Genomic DNA, 27,061 nt, shown 5'->3' with positions numbered 1-27,061 from the left:
CAGCAATTTAACTTTTGAACACAATGTTGCCTCCATTGTACAGAGAGCTTTCTACATGGCTGACCTCATTAGTAAGGGTATTTCTTTCAGGAATAAGGAATTCATAACTTCCCTGTATTCCTCCCTTATCAGGCCCATCACGGAGTACAATGCCCTGTGGGGAATGTAACTCATGAAGTACCTGCAGCAGCTGGAGAGACCACAGAGTTCCCTGACCAGAAGAATTCAGGGCTTCAAAAATGTATCCTACAGGGATAAGCTAAAAGCCCTGTCCCTCTTCTCCATCACACACAGACTCCTCAGAGATGATCTATGTCTAGCATACAGAGCAATCTCGGACTCCACCTTGATGAAATTGCTGCATATCCGCAGCCAAATTCCACTCGTGACCAGCATGCAAAACCTCAGCATGGTCTGCAACATCAATAAGACTTGCTGGCACGACAGATTTGTCTTCCAGAGACTCCCTCATCTGTGGAATAGACTCCCTCTCCATGTCAAGCAGAGTACTTTAGTATCCCATTTTAAGACGAACATGGATGACTGGAATGGGAAATAGAAAATACACCCCTGGGATTCCACGTGTGTCCCTGCTAGACAGGACCATCAGGTGCAGACTTGTGGGCACATAGGCTAATTTATTGGCTAGGCTTATAAAGGCCTCAGGGCGAGTAGACTAGTAACTTGCTATGATCCTATCATTCCACTGTAACGGATTGTGATTATATTACTTTAAGTGCTAGCCACAGAGCTGATATTTTTTTTATTTATTTATTTATTTTACATTTGTTGACCAGGATAGTCCGACTGGATACATGTCCATTTTCAGCGGAGGCCTGGGAAAAAAAGCTTCAATGGATGTAACATACACATTCAACACAATTTACAGATAAAACAAGAGTCATAATAACATTGTACAAACAAAACACACTTTACAGTCACAATTAAATGTATACAGTCTAACAAACTTCTGATCTGGCTTAACAAATAACAAGTTATTAGAGTTCCATTTACAAACACAGTATAAGTACCCTAATATGAATAAAGATTTAGTCTGGCTTGGAGCAGGGACATATCCAGTGAGACTTGAAATACTCCTTGAGATTTTTTTTGAAATGAGATAGGGTGGTATCTAGGGTAAAGTTAGCAGGAAGTGAGTTCCAAATGTTGCCAACAGAGTTGGCGAACAGGGAGTCACCTGCTGTAGTATTGGATTTGATGGTTTGCACTACCAGTTTATTAGATGAGCAGAGTGATCTGGAGTTGGAGTGAAGATGGATGATGTTTTTCAGTGCAGGTGTATTTTCTGGTTGGTTGAGTGCTTTGTGAGCCACAATAAGTTGATTATACTGAATCTGCCTGGGTAGCTCTAGCCTTCCGAGATATTTTAGATTTTTATAATGATGTGTTCTGTAAGGGAGACCAGTGGCAAATCTAGCAATGTTATTATAGCAGCTTGAGAGTTTGTTAAGATCAGTTTTATTTAGGTTGGCAAGTAAAGGGGAAGCATAGAAGAGGGTAGATAGTAAATGGGAGCGGGCAATGGCAGTCCTAGCAGGTGGGGTAAGGAATAGCTTTAGCCTATATAGTGAGCCCATTGTTCTGTTAATGATTTTGATAGTTTTGTTGATGTGCACATTGAACTTAAGATTATCTACAATAAATCCTAGGAGTTTTGTATGGGCATCTGGTGAGATTATGGTACCATTACTGGACTTAATGGAGAGTGTTAGCACCGTGGATCTTTGGGTGGGGGAGAAAAGTAGGAGCTTTGTTTTGTTAGGATTCAGAATCAGACAGCGAGAGGCAAGCCAGTTCTATACTAGGTTAAAAGTACTTTGAGTTATTGTTAGCAGCTTTGTTTGTGAGGTGCCAGTACAGATCAACGTTGAGTCATCTGCATACAGTGTGGAGGTCATTAATAAAAATAGAAAACAGAAGTGGACCCAGAATAGACCCCTGGGGGATACCTAGGATGTTAGGTAGGAGGTTTGAGAGGTTGTTCTGCCATAAGACAGATTGTTGTCTATTGTACAGGTAGGATTCGAACCACTGGAGAGAGTGATTGCATAGAGACATTGTTGCCAGGGTGTTAATGAGAAGATGGTGGTTAACCATATCCAAAGCCTTGGACAGGTCCAAGAAAAGAGCTGAGGATAGCTTGTTGTTGTTCCTGTTATAGTTTATAGCATTTGAGAAGGTGAGGAGAGCTGTGGTAGTACTATGATTTGGCCTGAAGTCATGCTGAGAGTTAGCCAGAAGGTTGTTTTAGGTTAGAAAGTACAGAAGTTGTTTGGACACATTTTTCCATAGTTTTTGCCAGAGGTGACAGGATGGCTATGGGTATGTAATTAGATAATTCAGTAGAGTTGCCACCTTTATGGAGGGGTATAACATGAGATATTTTCCAGATATTGAGAAGAGAGGCTTCTGATATGAACCGGTTAATTAGAATGGAAAAGGGGTATGCTATGGTATCAGCAGCTTTTTGAAAATATTAAGCAGGGAGAAGGTCAGTAGCTAGGGTAGTAGGTTTTAATTTTTTGAGCAGTGATCGAATGAAAGATGTAGAGACTGGTTGGAAGCTAAAGGTGGGCTGGGTACTGAGAGTGTTGTCCAGTGGGTTAGAGGAGTTAAAGGGCAATTGACTACCGAGGGCTTGAGTAGTTTCAGTAAAGAAATTATTAAAGTTGTTAGCAATATCCACTGGCAGTTTATTAGCAGAGGCTGAGAGAGGTGGAGTGGTGGTTTGACCTAGGTGCAGTAATTTATTTATCCCTGCCCAGAATATTTGGGGGTTATTTTGGTTTCCTTGTTAGAGATGGAAGTAGTAGTTTTTTTATCTAATAGAATGTATCGTTTAGTCTCATTTCTTAGTTGTCTAAATTTGGTTTCATTTAGAGGGTCTTTTGTAGCACACCATGTTGCCAATGCTTTGTTTCGGACTATGATTTTTGATTTGGTTTCTTTAGAGAGCCACGGGGCAGCATTTGTCTTTACCCTAGTAGAACGAGCAGGAGCATGAAAATCGAGGATGGTAAGGAATTTATTGTTAAAGTAGGCGACAGCTTTGTCTAGGGGCAAATGTTTTAGGGCAGACCAGTTGCATATCTTAAGTTCATCCTGGAACTTACTAGGATTAAAGCATTTATTATTTCTTATTGTTCTATACATTGGCTGATGGGAGTTGTTTGATTTGTGCTTGCAGATAAAGGTGAGAAAGTGATCACTGAGGTCATCGGGGATGGCCCCCGATGTAAACATTTGGGGGTGGCTATTGATTAGTATCCAGTCATGTATACTATCCTTTTGGTTATGTTTCCCTATCCTGGTGGGGGTGGATATGATCTGTGTGAATCCATACAGGTTTACATGGGTGGTAGGAGATTGAGAGGAACAAGTATTCCAATCAATGTTAAGATCTCCAAGTACAATGGTTTCTTGTGGATAGCTATTAGCTAACCAATGGAAGATGTCTTCTAGGGTATTAGTATTATTCCCTGGTGGAATGTACATGCAGACTATATTCATACATTTGTTTTTGTTAATTTGGAACTTGGTAGCAATTATTTCTGCTTTATTGACCTGGGGTGGTTGAATGGGGACTGTGGTAACATTTAGTGTAGATTTGAAGAGTACAGCTACCCCCCTTCCTAGTAGAATGATCAAGTCTAAGTATATTATACCCAGGTGGTACAATTTCATTATCTGGAGTTGATGGTTTCAGCCAGGTTTCAATTAGGCATAAAATATCAGGGGAATGGACTTATAGGAGGGCATGTAGATTAGGTTCTTTGTTATTTATGCTACGAATATTTAGATGGCAGACCAGGAGGGAGTTGGGGGACTTGTTAATAGATATTGATTCATTTGGGTTAGTTGCAAATGAAGTTGTGCTATCTAGGGTGGCAGGGCCAGGATTTGGGTGAATATCTCCATCCATTGCGAGGTTATAACCTGTAGTTTCTATAAGCTTCAGAATTTTTTTTATAAGTTTTTGATAGTGTTTAGATTTTGCGCTGATATATCTCTGTATAATAGGCTGATAGTGTTCTAGCGGTTAAGGAGTTAGTTATAGTAGTAACTAATGGGTAGCCTGTTATGTTCGATACATCTGGTATGTTTTGAGATTTTGGGTGATAAAATCCTAGGTGAGACTGATTTTTAAAAGTGGAGAGGAAATATGGAGTTAACAAGAGGGATAGCAGAGAGAATAGTGACATTGCTTTGGATGGTAACATATTTGGGGATAGGTTAGTGTTACTGGTTTAGGGCCCTAAGGATCTTGTGGTAGGATATTAACTACTGGGAGGAGGGGTGGAAGCTGGAATAGTGTACGCAGTACAGTAATGATTGGTTCAGATACGAGAAAATGGAGGGGTGAGTGTGGGATGGGTTAACTGAGTAGAGGAGTATTGAATGGTTCAGCTGGAGGGGGGTGTGGTATTGTGGCTATAAAGCTAGCCACAGTGGGGGTGGGTGGAATTTGGGGGCAGGGAGAAGTGCGGAGCGAGCTCGAGCACAGCGAGGGCAATCTGAGCAGGGCTTAACCAAACACAAGGAACCTGCAATCAAAGATAAGTATGCTTTCAACTGGAATCTATGTCTGAGTGTTAGAGAGCCAGAAAGGTACAAGGTATACCTGTTACCTGTAAGAATTCAATTTATGCTTAATTTATGAGTGACTTGCTTGGCTAGAATCACTTGCATTAGAAGCTGAAGTTAAGTACAAACTTGCAGTACTGTATTTTATTTTTCTGTTAAGTGCAAACTTGCAGTTTTAAAAGTACTGTATTTTATTTTTCTGTTATGAATAGTGTGCTGTGTGTCTCTCTGCAATAAGAGGGGGTTGCAGTTTTTTCACTTCTTATTTGATATTTAACTCTTAGCCCAGAGGGTTTCCTCTGTACTTTAAGTGCTAGCCACAGAGCCGAGAATTCAATTTATGCTCATTTTCTGAGTGACTTGCTTGGCTACAATCACCTGCATTAGAAGCTGAAGTTAAGTGCAGACTTGCAGTAATATATTTTATTTTTCTGTTAAGTTCAAACTTGCAGTTTAAAAGTACTGTAGTTTATTTTTCTGTTCTGAATAGTGTGCTGTGTGTCTCTCTGCAGTTAGTTGCCCACCCACCCTCACTGTTCTTGGCTTGGTGGTAATGTTGGTGGCTCTGGAATTGCCCGCCCCTCCTGTAAATCATTATTTGAACACTCATCCTGGGTCCATCTCATTTGCTCACTTAACCGAGTACAGTGTGATCATATTCTGAGTCTAGTGTTCACTCTACTTAATACAGAGAGAAGATTTGAGAAGGCCAACACACTTAGGTTCTTCCTTCCTCTCTCCCTGCACTTTACAAGCAAACAAAAAAATAAATACAAAAATTGCACATTATTCATCTGCTTTTACTGTATTTGTGTCATCATCTTCTTTCGGCTGTTCCCATTAGGGTTTGCCACAGCGGATCATCTGTTTCCATTTCTTCCTGTCCTCTGCATCTTGCTCTGTCACACCAACCACCTTCATGTCCTCTCTCACCACATCCATAAACCTTATCTTAGGCCTTCCTCTTTTCCTGTTACCTGGTAGCTTCATCCTTAGCATCTTTTTCCCAATATACTCAGCATCCCTCCTCAGCACATGTACAAACCAACCTAATCTTGCCTCTCTGGCTTTTGTCTCCAAACCTTTGGACCTGGGCTGACCCTCTAATATACTTATTCCTAATCCTATCCACCCTCTTCACACCCCCAGTGCAAATCTTAACTCTGCCACATCCAGCTCTAACTCCTGCCTTTTTGTCAATGCCACTGTCTCCAACCCATATAACATAGCTGGTCTCACTATCCTCTTGTAGACCTTCCCTTTCACTCTTACTGGCACTCGTCTGTCACAAATCACTACTGATACTCTTCTCCACCCACTCCATCCTGACTGTACTCTCTTCTTCACCTCTCTACCACTCTCATCATTACTCTGAACTATTGATCCCAAGTAGTAAACTCATCCACCTTCTCCAGCTCTACTCCTTGCATCCTCACCATTCCTCTATCCTCCCTCTCATTCACACACATTCTGCCTTAGTCCTGCTGACCTTCATTCCTCTTCTCTCTAGAGCATATCTCCATCTCTCCAGGGTCTCCTCCACCTGTTCCCTACTCTCACTACAGATCACAATGTCATCTGCAAACATCATAGTCCACGGGGACTCCTGTCTGATCTCGTCTGTCAACCTGTCCATCACCACTGCAAATAAAAAAGGGCTCAGAGCTGATCCTTGATGTAATCCCACCTCCACCTTAAACACATCCGTCACTCCCACCGCAGACCTCACCGTTGTCACACTACCCTCGTACATATCCTGTACCACTCATACATACTTCTCTGACACTCCCGGCTTCCTCATACAATACCACAACTCCTCTCTAGGCACCCTGTCATATGCTTTCTCTAAGTCTACAAAAACACAATGCAACTCCATCTGACCTTCTCTGTACTTCTCCATCAACACTCTCAGAGCAAACATTGCATCTGTAGTGCTCTTTCCTGGCATGAATCCATACTGCTGATCACTAATCATCACGTCCCTTCTTAACATAGCTTCCACTACTCTTTCCCATAACTTCATGCTGTGACTGATCAATTTAATCCCTCTGTAGTTACTACAACTCTGCACATCACCCTTATTCTTAAAAATCAGTACCAAAACACTTTTTCTCCATTCCTCAGGCATCCTCTCACTTTCTAAGATTTCATTAAACAATCTGGTTAAAAACTCCACTGCTATTTCACCTAAACACCTCCATGCTTCCACAGGTATGTCATCTGGACCAACAGCCTTTGCATTCTTCATCCTCTTCATAGCTATCCTTACTTCCTCCTTGCTAATCCATTGCACTTCATGATTCACTATCCCCACATCATTCAAACTTCTCTCCCTCTCATTCTCTTCATTCATCAACCCCTCAAAGTATTCTTTCCATCTGCTCAACACACTCTCCTCGCTTGTGACTATGTTTGCCTCATTATCCTTTATTACCTTTACCTTCTGCACATCTTTCCTAGTTCGGTCCCTCTGTCTAGCCAATCGGTAAAGGTCCTTTTCTCCCTCCTTAGTGTCCAATCTTTCATACAACTCTTCATATGCCTTCTCCTTTATTACTTTATTTTGCTTTTGCCTCTTCTTAGAAGTACTCAGTTGTATTTATTCTGCTGTATTTATTACTGCTTGGTAGTAGCCTGATTAAATTGTAACTGTTTGGTTTAAGCACTTGGGCTTCAGACCAGTTATTTTACATTAAGAAGGTTTGTGGTCTGCACTCTTGTGGGAGGAGAGGCTGGATTCTGCCCTTCTGAGCTGGGAATTTCTGGTTAAAGGCTTATTTGTGTCTGCTTATTTGAACTGTTTCCTTCTGAAATTTGGTGCACCTTGTTGCTGTAGCATAGACCAGATTCAGGCCTGCTGAATCTAGCTTTCTTTGTATAACTTGAGCAAAGACCCAGGCCATCTTTTTTGGCGAAGGTTCCCCTGCACCCCAGTGACAGGAGTGTGCAGTTAGAACTTGTCTGATTGAAGACTTCTGGAACAGGGCTCAGTTTTGAGCTTTTTTACTGGTTTTAATTGGGTAATTTGTTTAAATCTAATTGTTCGTTTTCGATTGTTTTATATATATATATATATATATATATATATATATATATATATATATAAAACTGCACTTTATTCATCTGATTTTACTGTATTTGTGTTTCTTCCTACTTTATTTTGCTCTTGCTGCCTGTTCTTAAAAGTACTTAATTTCATTCATTCTGCTGCATTTATTGCTGCTTGTTAGTAGCCTGATTAAATTGTAACTGTTATTCTAAGCCTTTGTTTTAAGCACTTGGGTTTCAGATCAGTTGTTAAGAAGGTTTGTGGTCTGCACTGTTGTGGCAGGACAGGTAGCTTACATCCTTCTAAGCTGGGAATTGCTGATTGAAGGCTCAGTGTCTAAAAGTGGATTAGTTCTGGTTTAAGCACTTGGGCTAGGGGCCAGTTATTTTACAGGTGTGGTCTGCACTCATGGGAGGAGAGGGTAGATTCTGCCCTTCTGAGCTGGGAGTTTCTGGTTAAAGGCTTATTGTGTCTGCTTATTTAAACTGTTTCTTTCTGAAATTGGTACGTCTTGTTTGCTGTAGCATAGACCAGATTCAGACCTGCTAAATCTAGCTTTGCGTGTATAACCTGAGCAGTAGTCCAGGCCATCTTTTTTTTTTGGAGAAGGTTCCCCTGCACACTAGTGGCAGGAGTGTGCAGTTAGAACTTGTCTGATTGAAGACTGCTGGTATGGGACTCAGCTTTTAGCTTTTTATTGGTTAATTGGCTTAAATCAGTTTGCTCATTTGCTACTGTTATATAAAAAAAGAAAAATATATATGCTTTATGCATTGCCACCTTGCTAGGGTTAAACTGTTTCCAGCACCATAAAGTCTGCTCTTCAAACTTTCCCTTAGAACTAGCCATTTTTTAGTTTTACACTCAAATCTGTTTCTTTTAGGTCAGCACTTGTTCAGAATTCGTTGTAAGCACTAAATAAGCTACAAATTACTACAACACTCAACTTTCCTCACTTGTCTAGAGGAACACAGTTTTTAGTACTTAATAAATAAGCACCTATCCAGGCAAGTCTAAGGATCAGCTCCCAGAGTTTTCTCCTGTCTACCTGTTGAATCTGGGCATCTTGAGGGCAATGCAGCAATTGCCTCATGTACACAGACAACCCTCTCCTACTACCACCCAACACTACAACCTGTGAGAGATGCACTTATATAGCCAAACTGGAAGCAAAGCTCTCTTCAACCAAGACTGGACTAGACAGTCAAAAGGAGAAGGTAAACACTTGTACCATCCCACACTCATCACATAGGCCCTCAAAACCTAAATCACCAAAACACATACATAGAAAAACAACAAACATCTACATTCATGGAGGCTCTCAATAAAAATCTGCCCAAGCAACAGAGACCTCCAAAGCAGAAATGCAAGTAACCTCCACACACAACACAACCCAAATGACACGTAGCCCAAAAACTCATTGTGCCATTCAAACACAGCCCATAAGGCATAACAATGTATCCAACACTCTAGTCATAGGTGACTCTATAGTCAGGCACATTGATGTTCCATTTACCAGGCTAAACGAGGACAAAGTTACTGTCAGCTGCATGTCTGGTGCCAGGATCTATCACATAATGCATGCACTCAGGTCACTCCACAAAAAGTACAAATATGACTCTGTCATTGTCCATGTTGGTGTGAATGACCGGAGATGTACCAGCCTGGACTACATGAAGAGAGACATGGAGGAGCTCTCCGATCTTGTAGCCCAGACAGGTATGACCCTAGCTCTGAGAAACATCCTGCCATCATGCAAAATGATACCACAGTACAAGGACTGACTTCAACAATTGGCTAAGCTTTTGGTGTCATTCTAAGGGGATTCAGTATCTGTCTGCCTGGGATGACACGATCGACAGACCACAATGCTTTGCCAGATTATGTAGCCCAGGCTGGTATGACCCTGACCCTGAGCAGCATCTTGCCCTCACCAAGAATGATACCACAATACAAAGACAAGATGATCAGCTTTAACAATTGGCTCAAGTACTGGTGTCATTCTAAGGGGATCCAATGTCTGTCTGCCTGGGATGATATGTTGGACAAGCCATGCTGCTTCACAAGGGATGGCTTATACCTGTCACCACTGGGCTTCACCATTGGCTAGGCTATAGTGCCTTTTTTAGGCAAGGCTCAAAAGACAAACCCACCTCCTTAGAAAACAAAAATGGAAAAAAACTAAGGGTAATGCTGCTCAACGCCAGAAGTCTAAATCTCAAGATGTAGGCACTTGATGCACTCCTCAGCATGGAGACAGCTGTGTCTGTGCAGTAACTGTAACTCTAACCTGGCTCCAGAGCAGCACCCCCAGCACTATCAGGCTATCCCTCATTCACACCCCCCACCAAACCCCAAACCGGGAAGGGGGAGGAGGAGTGTCCATATTCATCACACACACCACACACACAGTAGCAACACATGAAGCACATGAGCAGACATAGACAGGTATACAACTAACCATAAAAAAAACTAACAAACTACTGTTGTTACATGTTACAGACTACCCCTCCCAATCTCCCCCCCCCCACTCAGCCTTCCACATTGGGATATGAGATATGAACAAAAACAAAATCATCATACATACTGGGAACTACAAAAACATAGATTGGGATTATTATATTATTCCTAGCCTAATACCCCCAGGTTCATAAATTCAATTCAAAAAAAAAATGCACAAAAACACTGAACTCCCACCTCTCTAGGGAGATATTATACTAGACCTGATCATCACAAACAAACAAACAAAAAAAACACACCAGAAGTATACCTCACTGACCAGATCTGACAACAACTAATCACCCTGGATATACACTACCCACCCTCCCCACACACAAAAAAAGACCACAAAAAAAAAACAAAAAGCAGACTTCACTTCTCTTAAGACTGAGATGGTATCCTTTAAGCCCACTGCCAGTGTGGACCACCATCCACATCACCGAATCCTTCACAAATGCTTTCTATGGGACATCTCCAAGAATGCATGGATCATGCAATCCCAAACAAATCAAAGTCTCTCTTTCACAAAATGTAAGTGTCCTGTCTGCATGCATAAAGGACCTCTGCGCTGAAACTCTAACTGAGCTCCTGAGAGCACCCCAGCACCACCAGGCCACTACCAGGCTGCCTATCCCCCCAATGCTAAACCCCAAAACCGGGGAGAGGGGAGAAGGAGGGGACAGAAGGACACCCCCAACACCACACCCACAGGTTACACAGCCAACCAGAAACAACAGGAGACACTACACTAACACAAACATACAGGTACAAACTACAACTGTTAATGTGTTACAGACCACCCCCCCTCCCCTCCCCCACCCCCCACCCCTCCCTGAAGACATTGGAGGATATGAATATATCACAAAATACATCATACTGGGAGACATCAACTACCCAAACATAGATTGGGTACATTATATTAGCCCTAAGCTAAGCCCAAAGGTTCCTGGAATTCATAAATTCAAAATTCAAAAACAACTAACCACTCTCTACTATAGGATATATAATATATGAGATACCTGATCACAACAAACAAAACAAAAACATCCCACACCCAGACCCCCACCCTCAGGTGAGATCTCACCACCAACTAATCACCACTATATATATACATATCCCACCTCCACCCACACCACACAAGCACCAAAAAAAAAAAAAAAAAAAAAGACATAATAACTCTTCTTAAGAGAGATGGTATCCTTTTTAAGCCCACTGTGCCAGTGGATACCACATCCACACAATGAGTCCTTCACAAATGCTGCTTTCTATGGACATCCAAGAATACATGGATCACATGCCATCCAAACAAACCAAAGTCCTCTTCACCAAATGTAAGCGTTCTGTCTGGTGGACCTCAGCCATAAACAAATTGTATAACAAAAAAAAAAGAAGGAAGCTACTGCACAGAAAATCCCATGATGAAGGGAAGACATCTCTGATCAACATAGCAAAAAAACTACTCTCTCTCAAAAAAAAACATCCAAGGTAAACTTTGAGAGAAAAATCGCTAAGGACACTAAAGATAACCACAAACCCTTCTTCAGCTATGTTAGAAACCTGGGCAGAAACCCTCAGATATGCTCAGAGTTGGTTCACAACAACAAAAAAATACATTGAACCCACAGATGTTGCTAACATTCTGGCTGATAGGTTCAGTGCAAAATTCTCACCTCCTTCACCCCCAAAAGAAGAAATACTTATCCCAGCTGAATGTAATTTACTTGTCATCTCAGATGTCCAAGTGAGAACCGCCCTAAACAAAGCAAAAAACACAGCATCAATGGGACCTGACGGTATCCCGGGGTGCGTGTTACGTGAACTCCAAGGGGAGCTAAACCCACACATAAAAATGCTATTTAACCTTAGCCTTACTTCGGGATATGTACCTGAACACTGGCATACAGCAACAGTGGTCCCACTCCACAAGGGGGGTGCCTCTACAGACCCTGGAAACTACCGCCCCATAAGCTTGACTAGCCTGGTCTGCAAAGCTATGGAAAGAATCATTATGGAACTCATAAACAGAGACATAGGGGACCTACAGACGCTTGACCCCACCCAGTTCAGCTTTGTAAAGGGCAGATCCTGCCTTTTAAACCTGGTTGACTTTTTCGAAACAGTCACTAGAGTCATTGATGAGGGCAAAGCAGTCCATACAGAATACCTGGACTTGGCTAAGGCCTTCGACACAATATCCCACTCAGGCATCATAGATAAGCTAAACAGCTTAAAAGTAAACCCTTATGTCACTAGATGGGTTGCAAACTGGCTAAAGGACAGAACCCATAAAGTTAAAATCGCTGGAGCAATGTCAGACTCAAAGCCAGTCACAAGTGGTGTCCCACAGGGATCTGTCCTGGGACCCCTCTTGTTCGGCATTTATTTCTCAGATGTTAAAGCAAACATGGGAGGGCTGTGGCTGACAAAGTTTGCAGATGACTAGGTGCCATAGTCGATACACCAGCAGATACACACATCCTACAAAAAGGCCTCACTGAAACGGACAACTGATGCCGTAGTCACGGCCTTAAACTAAATGCCAAAAAATGTATAGTTATCCCTTTTGGAAAAAACAAAGTACCCACAAATTATCACATAGACAGCAACCCACTGAGTACGGAAAAAATCAGAGACCTAGGGACCCAAGTAGACAGCGACCTCTCATTTGACACCCACGTTGCCAAAGTGGTTAGAAAAACATTCTACCTTGCACACCTCATCATGAAGGGTTTCACATCCAGATCCAAGGATGTCATTGTACCCCTATATTCCTCCCTCATCAGACCCATGATTGAGTACAATGCCCCATTTGGTATGTACCTCACCCGGCATTTGCAACAGCTGGAGAGACCACAAAAGTACCTCACCAAAAGGATCAAGGGTCTCCAACATATGTCTTATTCTGCCAGACTAAAGAAACTTCAGCTCTATTCAGTAGCATACCGCCTGCTCAGAGGTGATCTCTGCCTGACATACAAGGCCATGTCCAATCAGGATCTGATGGACATGCTCCACCTCAAAAAATCCAAATCCATCAGGACCACGAGAGCTAAAGACTTAAACCTCGGCACAAGTATGAATAGAACATGCTGGAGGGATAGATTCATAACCCAGAGGCTTCCCATGCTTTGGAACAGGATCCCAGTTCGTATTAGGCAGAGCCCCTCACTGAATCTCTTCGAGAAATCTTGATGAGTGGATGGGAGATCGTAAGTTTACCCCAGGGGTCACATCTGTGTCACTGCTAGACAGAGGCACAGTAAACTAATTCTATTATATAAGGGGACCTTCACTGTGTCACTACTAGACAGAGGCACAGTATTCTAGATTTTATCTGTACATGTTTGTACCATTTCATGGGGTGGCAAAAGCCACATCACTATGGCTAGGCTTACAAATGCCCCAGGGCAGATAGCCTAGTACTATACTATGAAGCTATGAAACTATGAAACAGAGATGGCTTGCACCTGTGATCCTTAGGATTCAGGATAGTGACTAAGGCTCTTGCCACCCCCATAATGCCTTTTTTTAGGCAAGGTTCAAATGACAAATTCAACACTGTAACAGGTACAAGCAAGCAAAATCTGAGGGTAATGCTACTCAATGTTAGAAGTCTAAACCTAAAATACACTCACTTGAGGCACTGCTAAAAATGGAGAACATCGACATCTGTGCAGTGACAGAGACCTGTTCAAGGCTGCAGAGAGCACTCCTGCATTACCAGGCTATAATTTATACAACACCTTTCGGCCACCTAATCTGGACTGAAACACTAAAGGCGGAGGCGTGTCCATATTCATTAAGGATATCCACATCTCCAGACCAGTTGCTCAGCATAATGCATCCGAGATTATCCAAGTACAACTAACTCTGGGCAAGACCGCAATCCAAATTGTAGCTTGCTACAGATCTCCCACCAGGCTCCAGGATTCCCACTCCTCAATTCTTGATACAGTGGAAAATATTAGGGTACAACCCAACACCCTAATAATGGGTGATTTCAACTACCCCACCATTAACTGGGAAAACTACTCGTGTACCAACTCTTTTGCTCAATGTTTTCTGGAATTCATAAATTCCAGTACTTTGGATCAACTTATCCGCACTCACACCAGGGTTAGCAGTATCCTAGACCTGGTCATTGCCAACATGGGTGACCAGTGTTCAACACCAGAAGTCAATTCTTCATTGGTCAGACCACAAGCTAATCACCCTAGACATCCACATCCTACCCCCACCCCTCATTAGGGAAACCACAATAAAAAATTTCTCCAAAGCCAACTTTACGCTTCTTAAGACAGAAGTGACAAAATTAACGATACCCATGCAGGTGGACAATAGAGGTATGACTGCTGAATCCTGCACAAATGCACTTTATAAGCACTTACAAGAGTGCATAGATCATGCTATCCCTAACAGAACCAAGATGCTATCCTCCAAAAAAAGGAAGCCAATCTGGTGGTCCCCTGCCATAAACAAACTCTGCAACAGAAGAAACTGTTGCAAAAAATAGTAAAATCTCATGATTGATGGAACTCCCTGATAAGCCTCAGTAAGAAGCTGAGATTCCTCATAAAATCCTCCAAAGCTAGTTACGAAAACAAAATTGTCACTGATTCTGAAGACAACCACAAAGCATTCTATAGCTATGTCAAGAATCTCAATGGAAACACTCAGATCTGCTCTGAGTTACAGCTCAATGGCACTAAATATACAGAACCAACTGATATTGCCAACATCCTGGCAGATAGGTTCAGTGCTAACTTTACCCCCCTCTTACCCCCAAAAGGTCCCATCTCTATACCAGAAGAATGCATATTTCCTGTAATCATGGCTGCACAGGTAAAAACCACACTCTCCAAAGCCAAGAACACAGCATCCATGGGACCTGACAACATCCCAGGCTGCGTTTTGCACAAACTACAGAATGAAATGGCACCCCACCTAAGTACCATGTTCAATCATAGCCTCACCTCAGGATTTGTGCCCACTGAATGGTGCACAGTGACAGTTATCCCACTCCACACAGGGGCAGCAACCATGGACCACAGGAACTACCACCTCATTAGCCTGATGAGCCTGGTCTGCAAGGCCATGGAATGTATCATCATGGAACTTATAAACAAAGACATTGGTAATCTCCAAACTCTGGACCACACCCATTTCAGGTTTGTGAAATGCAGATCATGTTTCCTAAACCTGATAGTCTTCTTTGAAGCAGTCACCAAAGCTGTTGATGAGGGTAAGGTGGTTCACACAGCCTATCTAGATCTCGCCAAGGCTTTCAACACCATCTCCCACTCTGGAATTATAGATTAATTCACTAAACTAGGTATAAATCCCTGAGTCAGAAGATTGGTTGCCAACTGGCTCACTGACAGAACCTACACTGTGATAGTAGCAGACTCCAAATCCGACTTCAGACCAGTGACAAGTGGAGTACAACAGGGTTCAGTCCTGGGTCCTCTCCTGTTTGGCATATACTTCTCTGAAGTACAGGCTAACACAGAAGGTCTTTGGCTAACAAAGTTCACAGATGACTGCAAACTATGAGCCATAATTGAAACTCCGAACGATGTGGACATCCTACCAAAGGGCCTCACTGAGACAGATGCCTGGTGTCAAAGCCATGGCCCCAAGCTCAATGCCAAAAAGTCCATTGTCACCCCCTTTGGTAAAAACTCTGCACCCATGCACTACCACATAGGTGGTAGTCTACTTAACACCAAAAGTGTGATAAGAGACCTTGGGACGCAGGTGGACAGTAGTCTCTCCTTTGATAATCACATTGCCACAGTAGTCAGGAAATCATTCTATGTAGCACATCTCTTCACAAAAGGCTTCTCATCCAGGAAAAAAAGACGTCATTGTTCCCTCTACTCGTCAATCATTAGACCCATTATAGAGTACAATGCCCCTTTTGGTATGTATCTCACAAGACATATACAACTGGAAAGGCCACAGAAATACCTCACTAAAAGGATTATCAGCCTCAAACAGTTGCCTTATGCAGACCGTCTCAAAAGACTCCAGCTTTACTCAGTCACATATCGCCTACTCAGAGGCGATCTCTGCCTAACATACAAAACTATGTCAAACCCAGAGCTGTTGGACATGCTCCACTTAAAGAAATCCCAATCCCTCCGAGCTACACAATCTAAGGACCTAAACCTTGTCACCACAATATACAGGACATGCTGGAGGTATAGATTCCTTTCCCAGAGACTTCCCATACTCTGGAACAAACTACCTATCTGTATCAGACAAAGCTCCTCATTAGCACTCTTCAATAAAAATCTTGATGATTGGATGGGTAATAGGAAATTCACTCTGGGGATCACTTCTGTGGCTCTGCTCGACAGGAGCACAGGAAAATAATTTTCTTCGGTGGCAAAAGACATTGTACCTTTTTGGTTAGGCTTATATAGACCCTATATAGACCCTAGGGCCAATATCCTAGTACCTACCTATGAACCTATATGTATTCCTGGATTCCAACATGTTGTTGTTTCATAAATGTCTGAGGAAAGCAAATTCATGCATTTGCAACTGAGTAGAAGAACTCCTCATAGGAGAATACCAGACTAATTGTCCAGAGCCTTTTTAAGCCTACCCATTTATGCCCCAGTTTTCTTAATTATCAGTGCCCAAGGACTGGAATGACTTTAGTATATCCCTGTGCCTAACAGCATCTACAAGCTACTGTTGTCCATAAAGGCCACAGGTGACAAGCAGGGGTGAATTTATGATTTCTCATCCATTGGTCCAAATATTTGAATAGGCTTAGAAAAGAGCTCTGTTTCACATAAATGGGAAGTCTGTTCCAGAGAAGGGGTGTAATCTATGAAACATACACCTGTTCCTCCAATCATATTTTGTTTATGTCACAGATATTCTTGTGCTGTTTGTTTTGTGAATGTGTAGCAGATCTATCAGGGCTGGATTGGAGAATGCCTTGTGTTTTAGGCAAAGATTGGCCTTTGGTAGTCTGTAGGAGACTGAGTACAGGGACAAGGCTTTAAGGTAGTCCACATAGGACATATTGTTTACACCCTGTATTATTTTAATGAAGAATCTCTGTGGCCGCTGTAGTTGTTGCAAATGCCTGTACTCGATTATTGGTCTAATGAGGGCTGAGCATAGTGGGACTATGATCTCCTTAGATCTGGATGCCATGCCATAACTGCTGACTTGCACCACATAGAATGCAATGATGGATGCATGACGATCAAAGTTCAGGTTACTGTCAACCTGAGTTCTCAAGTCCCTTACCACTGGGTTTACTCTTAGGAGAGTGTTTAAAATGTTGTAATTTGCAGGGGTGGTCATCTTCCTAAAGCTTATAAATATGTTCTTTGCATTTAGTTTTATATTATGGTTCTGGTACAAGTTACTTGGCTCTCAGAACTTCCTCAAGGATATCTACATCTTTGGAGAAGTCGATCATTGGCCCCAACTTGCAGTCATCAACAAATCTGGTTGGCTAAGACTCTCTATAGTTGATCTGACTTCAGAGAATTGCATTCCAAACAGGAGAGTTCCCAGTTCTGAGCCCTGTGGAACACCACTAGTAACAGACCTATTGGTGGGGGTGGATTCCCCCACACAAACTTCATGTGTCCTATCCATTAGCCATTTGATTATCCATCGGGTTACATAGGGATTTATGTCTAAATCTGTGAGTTTGTCTATAATATCCAAGTGAAGTATTGTGTCAAATACCTTTGCCGGGTTGAGGTAGGGAGTATGCACTACTAGATAGGTAGTTCATGCATGGCACAAGTGGCCTTATCAAAGTTCTCCACTGGGTATAGTAGGTGTTACCTACCCTTGATGAAACTGATGTGTGATGGGTCCAGTTTTTGAAGATTTCCAATGTCTTTATTATATCCATGATAATTCTTTCCATGGCCTTGATAAGACTAGTCCAACGTATGGGTCTGTAGTTCCTTGGGTCTGTTGATGGTCCAATTTTATGTAGAGCGATGACTGTTACTGTCCTCCGTTCCACAGGGATGCAGCCTGTCTGGAGACAGTGGAAGATCAGAGATTCTAGCGGGCTGGACAGGTCATGTGTCAAACTATTTAGAGGCATCCCTGCATGTTACCAGGTCTCATTGCTGTACTGTGTTTAAGTCTGGGGAGGGCAGTGAGGACCTGTCCCTTAGTCGCAATTGGGGGATAAATGGTAGAGGGTATTTACTGGACAGTTACCCGTCATCTGCGAGTCAAATGGACGCTGTCTTCTGCTTGTATCTTATTGTTTTTGTGTAATACTTTTGAGTAAAGTAATTGTTCTCTATTCTTTTATCTTGGACGTTGGTAACTACTGTAGCCAATAACATGTTTCTGTCAAGGATTTTCTCTCTATACTATGAGGTTGAGAGGTATGCCTTCAGTTATAAAATGTCATGAAATCACAATAAATCAATGGCATTTATTGCATGCGTATTCTACAAACTAGGCAGTCATTGTTTTCATATTTAAAACTAGCCTGTACAATTTTATACATGCATAAATAAGTAAACAGACACACATTCCATGTGAAATTGTAGTTTCATTTATTTTACAAAATAAAGAAACAAGCAAGCAGACACACAGGTTCTATGTGAAGTCATAGTTTTTTTTTACCTGACTGTCTCATAATTAATGATATATTGAGGCATCAATAGTTTTTTTATATAATGTAACAGTTTTACAGTGAAACAGTGTAAATTGCAACTGAGAGCAAATGTAACACTTTGCTGCAAACAATTTGCTGATGAAGTGCAACAGTGTAAGATGTCTGCAATATACACTCAATAGTCTAAAAACACCATTGCACATAAAAATTAAATAAAAATGGAGACATCCTTCTATGTTTAACATGTTTAAAAGCCCATGTTTGCGCTCCTGTTTGCTGCCTTTCCTGGGCTAGTCCAGATACAGATTTGCTGTATCTAGGACGGTTTGTAAGCTTCTGAGTGGTGCCAAAGTCTGCTCTTCAATTTTTGCCTTAGATCTGCTAGTTCTCTCTTCTCCTGCACTTTTAAAAGCTTATTAGTCTAGCACTTTACCAGACTTCTTGCAGCAATTATTGTGTCACACAAAAGTGCTACTAACACTAAACATTCTACAAGGAAACAGCTCCAGTACTTATTATTAATACCCACCCCTCCAGACATGTCTAAAGGTCAGTTTCCTGTGCTTTCTTTTTAACGTGGTGAACTTGGGCATCCTGAGACAGTGTAGAAACTACCTCATGTACACCGACAACCCTCTCCTCTTACCTCCCAGCACTCGAAGACTTGCGAGAGATGCACTTGTATATCCAAATTGGAAGCCATACACTCTGCAGCCAAGACCTGAGTAGCTGGTCAAGCGGAGAAGGTCAATACTTGCACCACACTACATGGAACACATAGCCCTCCAGAACACACACCAGCACTGCCTTCACATAATGTACCCAAACAGCAAATGGAGGGTCTCAGTAAAAATCTAATCAAACAGCAGAGACCTACAAGGCAGAAAATGCACTCGACCACCACAACACAACACTAATCATGAGACACATAACTCTCCTAAACAGTGTGCCATTCAACCAAAGCCCCTAAGGCAAAACAGCATGCCCAACATGCTAGTCATAGGTGACTCGATAGTGAGGCACACTGATGTCCAAATCACTAGGTTGAATAAGGAGAAAGTAACAGTCAGCTGTCTCTCAGGTGCCAGTATACACCACATAACACACGCACTCAGGACCCTTAACAACAGGTACAAATATGACTCTGTCATTGTACATGTGTGTGTGAATGACCTGAGACATACCTCCCTGGACTACTTGAAAAGAGACGTGGAGGAGCTCTCGGATTATGTAGCCCAGGCGGTTATGACCCTAGCCCTAAGCAGAATCCTACCATCACCCAGAATGATACCACAGTACAAGCAGAAAATGATTGATTTCAACAATTGGCTAAGTTTCTGGTGCCATTCTAAGGGGATCCATTAGCTGTCTGCCTTGGATGACATGAGTGACAGACTTTGATGCTTTGCCAGAGGTGGCCTGCATCTGTCACCCCTGGACTTCCAGATACTGGCCAAGGCTCTTGCCACCCCTGTAGTGCCTTTTTTAGGTGGTGTTCCAAACTCCAGATTACCACTGTAACAGCTACAAACAATGGCAATCTGAGGTCATGCTGCTCAGTGCTAGAAGTCTAAATCTCAAAATGCACTGACTCAAAGCACTCCTTAAAATGGAGAACATCGACATTTCTGCTGTAACAGCGACCTGGTTCAAGGCAGCAGAAAGCATCCCTGAACTACCAGGCTATAACTCATTCCACACCTTTCGGCCCCAGAACTTGGACTGAAGCTCAAAAGGGGGTGGTGTTTCAATATTCATAAAGGATGCACACAGCTCCAGACTGGTAGTCCAACATAACTCATCAGAGATACTACAGGTACAGCTAACATTGGGTAAGACAGCGATTCAGGTCATAGCCTGCCTTAGGTACCCAACCATGTCCCAAGACCCACATTCCAAGTTCCAAAGCACACTGGAGAATATTAAGGTCCAACCTAACACTCTCATGCTGGATGACTTCAACTGGCCCTCCATTAACTGGAAAAACTACTCATGTAACAATACACTTGCCCAACGTTTCCTGGAATTCATTAATTCCAATGCCCTGGACCAACTCGTTCTTACCCCCACTAAAGATAGCAACATCCTCGACCTGGTCATTACCAACATGGATGACCATTGTTCTACACCAATAGTCAACTCCTCCATGGTTAGATCCGACCACAAACTAATGACCTTGGAAATCCACATATATCCCACCCCCCGCAAAGGTAACCAATCATGAAAAACTTCTCCAAAGCTAACTTTGAGCTCCTAAAAACAGAAGTGGGTAACTTCACGGCACCCATGCAAATGAAGAATAGTTGCATGACTGCCAAATCATACACCAATGCACTGTACAAACACATACACAAATGCATGGATCTCGCCATACCCAATCGAACCAAGACGCTCTCCTCCAAAAAAAGCAAGCCAATCTGGTGGTCCCCTGCCATAAACAAACTCTACAACAGAATGAGGAAACTGATATGGAATAAGATGAAGTCCCAAGACTGGAAAAACTCCCTTATCAGCCTCAAGAAAAAGTTAAGAACCCTCATCAAATCCTCTAAAACTAGCTATTAAAACAGACTAGCAGCAGACAGTAAAGACAACCACAAGGCCTTCTATAGTTTTGTAAAGAATCCCCACGGCAATACCCAGATTTGCTCTGAGCTACTGCACAATGGTACCTCCTATAATGAGCCAACAGATATTGCCAATATACTGGCAGACAGATTCAATGCCAACTTTACCCCTGAAAAGGACCTATCACATTAACAGGAGATTGCCAGGCACCCAGTATTACTGCTGCACAGGTTAAAAATTACAGTTGTGTACACTTACCATAAATGTAGATGTTCAAGTGTATTCACTGTTGCAGTCATCACATTTGGGTTATCCCTGCCAGGGTAGCCCTCGGCCGGCCCGAATACCAGAGACCTAGTATTTCTGCATTGGTTGCTGTTGCTTGAGGACTGACATCAGGTCGTCAGTAGTATGAAGTAAGGCAGTTGAAGCCATTACATCATTTTTTTCTTGCCATAACCTGTCAGGAGCCTCCAAGTAGGAGGCCAGGTTCTGGTGGAAGAACCCCACCAGTGGAAAATAAATACCAATATGTCCCTTGTAAGGAAATGAGAACAACAAGTTACAACGGTAATAAAAGGAGAAAATGAAGAAAGGGAGACGGAGGGGAAACCAGAAATGCAACAGTGAATGCACTCGAACATCTACATTTATGGTAAGTGTACACAACTGTACTATGTTCATGTTTCACTGTTGCAGTCATCACATTTGGGTTGATTCCCAAAGCTGAGGAAAAGGGTGGAGGCAGTCAAGAAAACTAGGGGCTGGCTAGGTTGCCCTACAAGACTGCAGAGGCAAACCCTGCCCTGGATTTGGAGAAGAGAGGCAGGTGATAATGCTTGGTAAAAGTGTGAACAGATGTACAGGTGCTAGCCTCCATGATATCCTGATGGGGACTCCTCTGAGGAAAGCTTCAGAAGTTGAGACTGCTCTGGTGGAGTGTGTCCTGACCCCCTTGGGGGGAGGCTTTCCATGCTGTTTGTAGCAGAAATGGATGCAGTGTACTATCCATTTGGAAATGGTTTGTTTGGAGATGGCTTTGCCTTCTACTCCTGTAGCAAAGCTAACCAGCAATTGATCAGACTTTCTGAAGGATTTAGTCCTGTCTAGATAGAATCTAAGCTGTCTGTGCACATCTAGAGAGTGAAGAATCCTTTCCCCCCTTGTTCTGGGGATTAGAAAAAAAAGGTGGACAAATGAATGGATTGGTTGAGAGCCACACTGGACACCACATTGGGCATGAAGGATGGGTTAATTCTGAGGGATACCCTATCTGCATGGAAGATGATGAAGGGTTCCACAGCCATAAGTGCTTGCAGCTCAGAGACTATTCTGGCTGAAGTGATGGCCAGAAGAAATACTGTCTTCCAGGAGAGAAATTTTAGCTCTGCATAAGCAGCTGGTTCCAAAGGGGGAAGGGTTAGCTTTTTCAATACAAAGTTAAGGTCCCAAGCTGCTGTTGGTGCCCTTCTGGGTGGCCTCAGGTTGCTAGCCCCTCTTAGGAACTGTTTGATCAAAGGGTGTGAGAAAAGGGGCTGCTCAGTGGGAAAATGAGCAGAAATAGCAGAGACATGAATTTTAATAGAGGAAAATGAGAGGCCACTGTGTAGTAGGTCAGCTAAGTAATCCAGGATGAGAGGGAGGGAGGGATTTGCCATATTGGCTCCCTTAGCCTGGATCCAGGTGCAGAACCTTTTCCATTTATCAGCATAAGTCTTTCTGGTGTAAGGACATCTGACATCACGGATAACATCCAGAACCTGTTTACTGAGGTAGAGATGACCGCAGGATCCTTAGATGAAGAGGAGTTTTGCAGCATACCGGATTCTGAAAGGGTCTCGGTAGCGACTTGTGAATCAACAGAAACGGGCATCGGGGACAGCGAAAGTGCCTCACTGAGTAACAGAGAACTGACTACTAGCTTAACGTAAGCGTCATTGGTAGGTTTGGACCTGTGCGGTCTGTCTCTGTCTTTATCTTTACGTTTTTTTCAGAAGATCTGCTGTCAAATGGCTTACCGAAGCCTTATTGGAATTTGAGGACTGTAAGTGAAAATATCTGGCTACAATAAGGGCCCGAAAATGGATAGTTCTGGCATTGAACAAAGCACAGAAGCGACAATAAGGGACGTTGTGGTCTGGGCCTAAACAAGTGACGCAGTAAGTTTGTCCCACACAATCACCATGTGATGTGATGGGCACCCTGTCCACATCAGGCAGGGTAGCTACCTACACCTTTGCATGCATAACCTGGTCAGCTGGATGGTTAACAGCACATACAGTTGTGGGATACCAACTGCATCCCTGTTGGATGGGGACATCAGCTGCTGCCTTGCATGCACATGGGCTTAGATGTGGCCTAGAGATATGGCTGCTCAGGGACCATAGCCTAGTAACCAGGTATGGTACCAGGAACATCTTATATGTTCAGACTGCTGTTTCTGTTTATGTCTTGCACCATGGAGCTCAGGTTGTGACTCAAGAGTCTCTCAGCCTCCCACTTGCAATTAACAAGTACACAAACAAACAGCTGAATAAAGAAATAAGGGGAAAAACATTAAATGATTTCAAACAGAGATTAACTTTAATTTCTGGTAACTTGGAGAGTACAGTGCACATCTATTTGTCATTTTTATTACATACTGAAACAAACAAATGGTTGTTAACAGATACCTTGTTATGTGTGTATATAGTTGGTAGTCTTACAGTACATAAATCACAGTAGGGGGTATTCAGACAGGAAAAATAGCACACTGTGGAAAGCTAAACTATGCAGTCAGTGTTGATGTGCAGGGCATGTGCAATTCAGAGGTATCTGTAGCACAATCATGGTAGTATAAAAATTGGTGTGGTCAGTAGTTTATATTAATGACCATATAATGACATTCAAATGAGAGTGCTTATAGAAATACATTCATCAATTAACTGATGTTTTTGTCTGCATATATATTCTATATGCAGCATGTACATTTGTAAGATACCTGGTAACTGTATATTCGTTTGATAAGTTTATTGGTATATAGTAGGCATGGAGTTCAAAAAACCATTAATAAACATAACCAGCTAAGCCCAAGCACTGTTGAGTGAGCTAAGCTCCATGGTTAAGAAGCACCATGCTATATACCCCAGAGAGCATTTATGATTTCCAGGCTATTCATTCAGAATATTACTGAATACAGACCATGTGTAGTATTGCTTGACACGCACACGAAGTTTTATTGAGCAAGTATAGGATTCCTTGTGGTAGAAATCTGTAGCGCCAGCCATTTTCCATTTCTGTCTATAAAAGATTACAGTCTTTGTTGGTGGTGTGCATATTGCATAGCTGTTACAGGTCAAGCAGGGTCGAATGGGCCATGTACCATATGAATGGACAGCAGTCTGTCTGCTGAAGAATGGCATACAGAGCAAGAACTGCACATTTCAAAAATACCATTTGAACCCCTGATATAAGTATCACCATGAATAGTAGGCAACATTAAGGGTTGTGGAAGAGTGTACAGCTCAACAAACTTTGTGGCCTCAGTGCAAATATCATAATTTGGGCTTTAACTCAAACTTTACGTTCTGCCTTTGATACCACAATACATCGCAGGTAATGTCGGCATGTTCCAGGAGGTGATATACAAGACAGGTGTTTCCATTGACATGGAAGAGCAAGAACAAGGTTCCAGGTGATCAAACATGCAGGAATCTCCAGTCAACAAAGTATTGTTGAAAGGTACGATATATGTCTTACAGGTAATACCCAGTTTCTGCAAATAAGAAAGGACAATGTTAGGTGTGGTAAAAGAGGTTATTTTTCAGCTATCTTTCAAAAGCATTGTACTACCATCTTCCTAATTTCTTGATGTTCTCCCATGATGTCCTTGCCCACTGCACATGAGAAGCTGCCACTAAGCTAAATGAGTGTGGAATCTAACTGAGCGTGGGGTATATGTTTGGGGTATAAACTTCATCACTCCACTGTTTTCTTGAATACAGCCCTCACCTGAAGATGGATAAGCATGATACCCTTCTCATGGCAGAAAACTGCTCCTTCTTAAGTGCCATTCTATGACGAAACTGTGTGAGTGGACTTCTTTGTTGTAGTCACAGCATTTGGTAACATTGTACCCATTGCACTACATTCTATTCTGTGGCCCCCTGAGGCTGGAGCCAGCCACTGGTGCTTCACACCCTGATCAGTCATAAGTTGCTCCTATTTATCCTTAGAATATTCTTATTTTGACCAGCTAAATTCTCTACATAGGGCTGATAAACAACAGGTTATGAGAAGCAATCTGTTGTATTACTGATGACATGTATTTTGGAGTTTGTCCCATAAGGCTCACACCACCTCCCCATGGCTTTGTACAGCCAGCTGATAGCTTGCCAGGTATAATGCTGCCTTCAACTTGTTTTATTCAGCCTCTAACAGTAGCAGAGTGTGTGCCCTCCATTGTTTTACTGCTATGAGCCACACAACTGGACAACCTGGCACCTTCCTGGTGTCTCTAACTGCTGTAGTACCCTTCTGTAAGCCACCTAATTACCATTACTGTGGGTGTTAATTATCTGTTATTCTTGTACAGCCACTGTACTGTGACTGAATTTGTATCCACACTGGTACTGGTGCTATTTCTAGTACATCCACTGATCCTGTGAATGAATGTGTAACCGCACTGGTACTGCTGCTGTTTCCAGGGCCACTCTCTTGAAATGACCCCACTGTGAAAGCAACATAGTGTAGAATGTTCAAGTATTCTTCACCTCACCATTTTTGTTGATTGCTCCCTGCCTGAACTATACATCTGTTTTCCGATTTTGAGTTGGGAGTGCCTTGTTTGCCTTCTGTTTGTATATCCAGGAAAAACTCAAACTATGTAGTGGCAATTAATGTTAATGTTAAGCTGCTGAGCTTGCTTTCTCCTAAGTACCTCTCCCAACCCAATTCTTAGGAATATGGCAACAGTTATCCTGAAAAAAAAATCCAGTGCAGTATGAGAGTGTGCCAACACTCAAGTAAGATTACGATCTCTAAAAACTTAGGTGACTAAAGGAAAGAATACTCTTGTTACTTGATAGGTTCATTGGTGGTTACTAGGCTACTGACCCAAAGGTCTTTATAAGCCTTTCCGTGTGTACCCGATATAATACTAGAGAAACCCAATATAAAGGATCTAGCCTAAACTCAAAATCTTAGTTAATGGCTACACATATCTAGGAGGATCATAGGTGAAATCCTGGCAAGGAATTTATGGTTTGCCATCCAGTCATCCAGGCTGCACCTAAACAGGCTCATAGAGGGGCTCTGTTTGATGTGAACTGGTTTCCTATTCATGAGGAGTGGCAACCTCAGAGACATATCTGTCTCTCCAGCAGGTTCTATTTATGTTGCAGGCCAGGTAAAGGTCCCTGGAGCAAGTGACCCTTATCCCATTAGTCTTGCGGATATGCAGCATTTCGATTAGGTTTAGATCTGAGATTGCTGTATAGGCCAGGCACAAGTCTTCTTTAAGTAGTCTGTATGCTACTGAGTACAGTGACGATGACTTGAGTCGGTCAATGCATGACATGTGATGGAGACCCTGTAATTTCTTGGTTAGAAATCTCTGGGGTCTCTCAAGTTGCTGCAGGTGCCAGGTGAGGTACATACAAAGGGAGCATTGTACTCAGTTATTGGCCTGATGAGGGTCGAGTACAGGGGAGTTATGACCTGTTTTGCTCTTGAGGCAA

The sequence above is a fragment of the Protopterus annectens genome, chromosome 3.part0, assembly GCF_019279795.1.
Source record: "Protopterus annectens isolate FY-2018-M chromosome 3.part0, PAN1.0, whole genome shotgun sequence".
Lineage (NCBI taxonomy): Eukaryota > Metazoa > Chordata > Ceratodontiformes > Protopteridae > Protopterus > Protopterus annectens.
The sequence above is the reverse complement of the archived record's forward strand: the minus strand, read 5'-3'. Positions refer to the sequence as shown.